The sequence below is a fragment of the Phoca vitulina genome, unplaced genomic scaffold (assembly GCF_004348235.1).
Source record: "Phoca vitulina isolate PV1807 unplaced genomic scaffold, GSC_HSeal_1.0 scaffold58, whole genome shotgun sequence".
In the NCBI taxonomy this organism is placed as follows: domain Eukaryota; kingdom Metazoa; phylum Chordata; class Mammalia; order Carnivora; family Phocidae; genus Phoca; species Phoca vitulina.
The window spans coordinates 10,281,190-10,287,893 of NW_022589761.1; the positions used below are offsets into that span (position 1 = coordinate 10,281,190).

At 40.8% G+C, this 6,704-nt stretch overlaps 1 long non-coding RNA gene across 1 annotated transcript in view; it reads left to right on the top strand.

Moving 5' to 3' along the window:
* The window catches only part of LOC116623433, a 10,455-nt gene that overhangs the window by 2,279 nt on the left and 1,472 nt on the right, over nt 1-6,704 (top strand). Inside the window, exon 2 of the long non-coding RNA XR_004297708.1 lies at nt 6,250-6,402. This is a non-coding gene — a long non-coding RNA (uncharacterized LOC116623433). The remainder of the gene's footprint in view (nt 1-6,249; nt 6,403-6,704) is intronic.

A 6,704-nucleotide genomic window follows, 5' to 3' on the forward strand; every position in this document is an offset into this window, starting at 1 on the left:
AGGCTTCTTTGTGAGTTTGGTACAATGGGACAGTTGACGAAGAGAGAACTGAGCACACACACAAGCCTCCACTGACAGTAGATAAGCTAGTAAAGTAATTAGTTCTCCAGATGATAAGAATTCCCGCAGAAAGCCCAGATTACACAGGTAGATGAGTAGTTAAACCACAATCACATCATTCGGTGTAGAAAACACCTTTTTTTTTTTTTTTTTTCAAAACAGAGGTGCTTATTGTGTTTTAAGAGTATAAAAGTCATTGTGTTCATCAAGCATATAGGAATCAGAAAGCAAGAAATTTAGTCCCAGACCCCTCTACATTCTGCCCCATGAACTAGAAAGTTGCTTTACTCCTTCCTTAGTTTTTGTTTTTGTTTTGTTTTGTTTTATTATGTTCAGTTAGCCAACATATGGTACATCATTAGTTTTTGATGTAGTGTTCAACGATTAGTTTAGAAAACATCTTGTGTCCAAAACAATATGGCATATTTATCAAGAATTTTCCATAAAAAAATTTTTCCTTCAATCATATTGTGTACAACAGAAATAAGTTTTCCAATGACAAGAATTCTCGCAGAAAGTCCAGATTACATGGGTAGACGAGTAGTTAAATAACTTGGTTTAGAAAACTTCTTGTGTCCAAAACAATATGGTGTATTTATCAAGAATTTTCTGTCAATCATATTATGTACAATAGAAATAAGTTTATCAATGACATAAATAAGAGTTCTCTTCAATAGAAACTGGCACATCATTTTAAACCAAACCATGAATTTCCATTGGTTCTCCGGAAATGTCATGAACAAACCTGGGATATACCTTCTTACCTTATGCAGGACAAAGGTAGCTACAGCTTCTACCATGAACTCCATGACCCAAAGTTTGATAGGGAACATGATTGACTCGTTACCGGACATGGCAAGTGTGCGCTTGTCTGCTTCCCACCAGCCTGTTATAACCCGGCAATGAGTCATTCTCTGTCATCACGTTCTCACACGCAGGAAGGGCTCCTAGCCAATGAGCTGTTGCACGAGTCCCAGCAGTGATTGACACTGAAGCACTATAGGATTATTTCTCACAACACAAGGCATGTCACGTGACCTTTGCAGTCTGTTTACCAGCGTGTGCCCGAGAGGCCCAAGTTTACCATTTGGCTCTTGGTGCTCCAGATATTCTGTAAAAGAGTAGCTCTGTTTGTGTTGACAGGAACCTTGCAGTTCTCCCACCCGCCAGTGGGGCTCCCTTTCCTCTAGGACCCGGGGATTGTGTATGGGAGGATAGTAGTCACTGGGACAATTTGATCCTGAGGCTGAATTTTAGGTAGAGGTTGTTTTTTTAATGCATCTGTCGAAAAAAATCACATGGCTTTCCTCCTTAAACCATTAATGCTGTGAATTGCATTGATTTTCTACTGTTAAACTAACTATATTCCTGGAATAAACCCTACATTTCATGCACATTATCTTTTTCATTCACTGCAGCATTGTGTCTCCTATTCCTGTAGGATGTTTGTAATGCTGACTTTGGCCTATTATTTTCATTTCTGTATTTTTTCTGGTTTGGGGGTCAAGGTATTTCTAGCCCCACAGTAAGAGCTGGGGATGTGTTCTCTCTTTCTCTTTTCTGTAGGAGTAGGGGTAAGATTAAAATGGAGTCTGAATGTTTAAAAATCTCTCCTACCAATTGATCTAGGTTCCAAAATAGTAACTCAATTTGTTGGTTCATATGGCTACTCATTACTCTTTTGGTAGATTTGAGCCTATGTCTCTCAGTAATTAGAGAGCAAACTAATCAGGAAGGATATAGAATATTGGAGCAGTGCAAGAAGCTGGCCTCTCTCTATATAAAATGTTGCAATACATTTTTTCAAGCACACATGGCAATTTTATGAATATTTGCCACATACTAGACCAAAGAGCAAATTTCAGTAAATATTCATAGATGGAATGCTCTGTGAACACTGTGCTATGAAGTGAAAATCACCATCTTCATGGAAACCATCTTTTAAAAAACTTGTGCTTGAACAAAGAACGATAATGGCAATTTCAAATTATGTATAATTAACAGTAAAAATACTTTCTGTAGGGGCGCCTGGGTGGCTCAGTTGGTTAAGCGACTCTTGATCCCAGCTGAGGTCTTGATCTCGTGAGTTCAGACCCTCATTGGGCTCCACACTGGCCGTGGAGCCTATTTTAAACCAAACCAAACCAAACCAAACCAAACCAAACCAAACCAAACCAAACCAAACCAAAACAAAACTGTCTGTAGAACACACAGGATGCAACTGAGGCCAGCTCGTGGGCAAATTTAAAATGCTAAGATGCTTAACATAGAAAAGAATGAAAGAATGGTTGTTTATGAGCTAATTATCCACTTGTAGAAGTAAGAAAAGGAACAAACTCAAAGGAGAAAGAACATAAGGGATGAGCAAGAAACACAAAAGTCTAGAGGTGGCTCTTTCAAAATAAATTTCTGACCATGTGATTGGAAAAAATGAGACAAGGCACAAGAAGCAACGTTAGGAGTGGAAAAGGGAAAAAGGAGGATGGCCTTGAAGGAGATCATGAACATTCTGATTGCAAAATCTGAATAATTTGTTCAGTGATTACCTACAAAAATGGACCAGACTGAGTCAGAAAGAAAGAAATGCACGAGTAGCCATGTGTGGTTAAAAAAGAAGAACTATAACGGTAGAGGAATATCTTGTATAATGCAGCTGGGGGTGGGGTGGGTTGGGAGTGGGGCTGGCCAGGAATACACAGGGCTGTGGGGTGCTGGTTCTCTTCTTCCTTAAGCTGAGTGAAGACACATAGTAAGGTGTTTTTTTTTTTTTTTTAATTTTTGCTCTCCATACCCACCACAGATGCCATAAGCAATTATTTTTAATATCTCCAATATGCAATATGAAAACAAGAAAAAGTTTTAAAGTTTTTGCTGTCAATTTAAGAAGAAAAGGCTTCAGTATGGACTCATACAAATACAGAGCAAACCTTTACCATACGCCCAGGATAATCAACCAAGTCCTAGTAAATATGTACTTTACAACCAAAGCATATAACACATTTGAGAAAAATCCATAAGGAAATAGGAAAACAGGGCAATGAAGGAGAAAACTGCTGGCCAGTGCACACACATCTGAGGAGAGCCAGTGGAGTGAGGTCGGGGAGCAATCGCCCGATGTACAAATGGAACCCATGACTGCTAGAAACATCGTGTACTAGTTCAGAAGGAAACTTCTCAACGTCCTTCTGACCATCAGGGATTATCGAGATGGCTGATGAGCTCCCATGGAAAGGGTGCCGGCAGAAGAAAGACTTCCCAGAAATTAAAAAAACAAATAAACACACAAAAAATTGAGTGTAATTGCTGAATAACTGGAATGTCACTGCTGAAAAATCTACCAAATGACCTGGAAGCTACAACTGAGGAAATCAACCATAAATCAGGGAGCAAAGATGGGATGTGTGAGATAGAAGTGCTTGGGGAGTTGTGCGCATTTGTTTAGTGCCTCTAATGGGTGCCAGGCACTACGTCAGTGACATATATGAATTACTTTACTCTTCAGGCAGCTGTAGGAGGATGTGAATGTGTTCCTTTCCTAGTGTCCTCCCAGAGTCAAAGGATTTTTTTTTTTTTTTTAGAATTAGGGTTGAATTTTATCAAATAATTTTACTAAATCTATTGAGATAAGTATTTTTCTCCTTTAGTCTGTTGTCATGGAGAGTTACTTTCTGATATTGAAACACACTTGCATTCCTTTTTTTTCTTTTCAGAGAGAGAGAGAGAGTGAGTGCAAGTGGGGCAGGAAGGGGCAGAGGGAAAGAGAATCTGAAGGAGGCTTCACACCCAGTTTGGAGCCCAAAGTGGGGCTCGATCTCACGACCCTGAGATCACGGTCTGAGCTGAAATCAAGAGTCGGATGCTTAACTAACTGAGATGCCCAGGTGCTCCCTCCCCTGCTTATTTTTAAAAACACACTTGCATTCCTGATAGAAATCCTACTTGGTCATAACTTTTCTGTCTATTTGCTTTTTTGACATTATTAATTCTGCATTTGGTTTCGTAATGTTTCCTTTGATTTTGTATTTGTATTTGTAAGTGAAATTGGTCTGTAATGTTCTTTTCGAGCCTCATAAACTAGTTAGGAAGTGATCTCCTTTTACCACTTTTTATTCTCTGGAGGCGTTTGTTGAGAATTATCTTTAATTTGAAGATTTGTTAAAGTTCATCCATAAAGACAATGGGGGCCTGGTACTATTTTTTTGGTGGAGGGTAATTAGTGGCTCTCATTTTAATTTCTTTAATGGTTATTGCTCTGCTCATATTATCCATTTTTTTCTGAGGTCAGTTTTGGTGATTTACATTTATCTAGATAATTTTTCATTAATCCATAATTGAAAATATATTGGCCTAGCTTTTGTGGTAATCTCCGACAAAGTTTACAATCTCTCTTATATCTCCTTAGTAAGTCCTTAAAGATTTTTATCAATATATCAATTGATCCCTTTCTCTTTTTTTAAAGATTTATTTATATGAGAGAGAGACAGGGAGGGAGGGAGGGAGGGAGGGACAGAGGGAGAGAGAACCTCCAGCAGACTGCATGTTGAGCAGGGAGCCCAACACAGGGCTCGATCTCACAACCCTGAGATCACAACCTGAGCCAAAACCAAAAGTCGGGTGCTTTACCAACTGCACCATCCAGGTGCCCCTCAATTGATCCTTTCTCTGTTTCTCTCTCTCTGTCTCTGTGAACACCTTGGTTTAGTGGTGAATGGTGCAGGGTAGAGGGAAACTTACAGCAAAGATTCTCTCCTGGCCAGACTGCAGTCAGGTTCTCTGAGCCTTCTCCCTGACTAGGCCTGACCATATGCTTCCGGTCCAGTTTGAGAAGAAACCTACTAATTAGTTGAGCCAGAATCCCCCACCCTCGATATCTGACCAAATTCCTCACATCCCAGCATCCCCTAGGTAGTATGTGATCTCTCCAGCCTGTCTTCAGTGAAAGCCCTTAGTGAGCTTAGGAAGAATTACTCTACCCTCCTGGTAACTTTCCATCCACTGACTGCCCCACCCTGCCTCTTGGCTATAAATCCGCACTCTTCTTGTTGATTTGGAGTGGGGTCCAATCTGTCTCCCCCACTGCAAACCCACGGTAGTAGTCTGCTTCAATAAAGTGTGCCTGACCATCCTTAACGAGTGTCAGAGTAATTTTTTCGGTAACATTGAAAATGAGTAATTATAATATGGTTGATGAGGATTAGAAGAAAGTGCATTAACAGGGGCTATGCGGTTATAAGGGAATCCCTGAGGGGCTTGTAAAGGTTCAAGAATTTGGAAAATATTAAGACAAGTGAGGAGATGGTATTTAGGATGAACCAAAAGACTGGGGAAATAACAGGTGGGGGAGACTGAAAGAAATTAGTCCATCTTTAGTGGCAGGGCTAGTAAGGACCCCACAGAACAAGTGTCCAGAAGAGCTTAGCTGTCTAATAGGCATTTCAATATTTTATGTCCAAAAGGAAGCTCTTGGGTTATTTTTTCTCCCAGTGTTTTCCCCTAAAATACTAACTCAGTTTCCCAGATCACCAACTGGAACGACTATTCCTTTTGTGTTGAACAAGCCAGAGCTTCAGAAAGAGCAGTGTGGGTTACATTCTGGATGTACTTTTCTTCCTTTTATTTTATTGTATTTTATCTTATCTTATCTTATTTTATTTTATTTTTTAGTTTATTTTAGAGAGAGGGCTCACGCAAGCTAGTGAGGTGGGGTGTGAAGGGGCAGATGGAGAGGGAGAGAATCCAAAGCAGACTTCCCGCTGTGCGTGGAACCTGATGTGGGGCTGGATCCCATGACCGTGAGATCATGACCTGAACCTAAATCAAGAGTCAGACACTTAACTGACTGAGCCACCAGGTGTCCCACTTGATGTACTTTTCAAGTGTGTGCGGGGACACGTGGGGCTTGATGGATGCCTTTCCAACATTCTGTGGTCTGTAAACTTTGTCCTGGCAGTTCTGAGTGCTGGACTATCAGAAACCCGTCAGTGGGGATACTTTCAAAGATAGCAGGGGCTATAAGAAACTACAGGAGTAACGATAATTTTGATCAAAAATGAGAGTTCTGGGTGAAGAAGTACAGTGGATGTTCCTCATAGTCACCCGTGGCGGGGGAAACAGGACAATTCATACACCCTTACAGTGTTCAGATGAATTAGTTGACAGGAAAATCCAAACCTTTAAACTTTGTTTCAGAAGCGACAAGTTGAGTGTCATCGTCGGAAAACAGGCAGCTGATGGTCCATTGCCAACGTGACCCTTTCGTCCAGATGATTCTTCCAGACTCTCTGGGTATGACCCAAGCCATATATCTGAAAGCACGTCGTACATGAGGACTCACAGAGTCAGGTAGGTGCCCCGGAAGTCTGTTGTGTTGGAAATGTGAGCCCAACAAGTTTTTCTGGTTTGCTGGTCACCAGGGACACCTGATGTCACCCCACACAGATGTCAGTGGTTCGTGCTCTTGTTCCTGGTCCTGTGAGGACATGTGGTGTCTGAGGGGAGAAGGGGGGATGAGTCTTTCGACTGAAGGGGTGTTTGCTTCTGCCGGTACCCTGGTGATGGTGGATTTTGATTTGTATTTCTTTTCTTTTCTTCCTTCCTTTTCTTTCTTTCTTTCTTTCTTTCTTTCTTTCTTTCTTTCTTTCTTT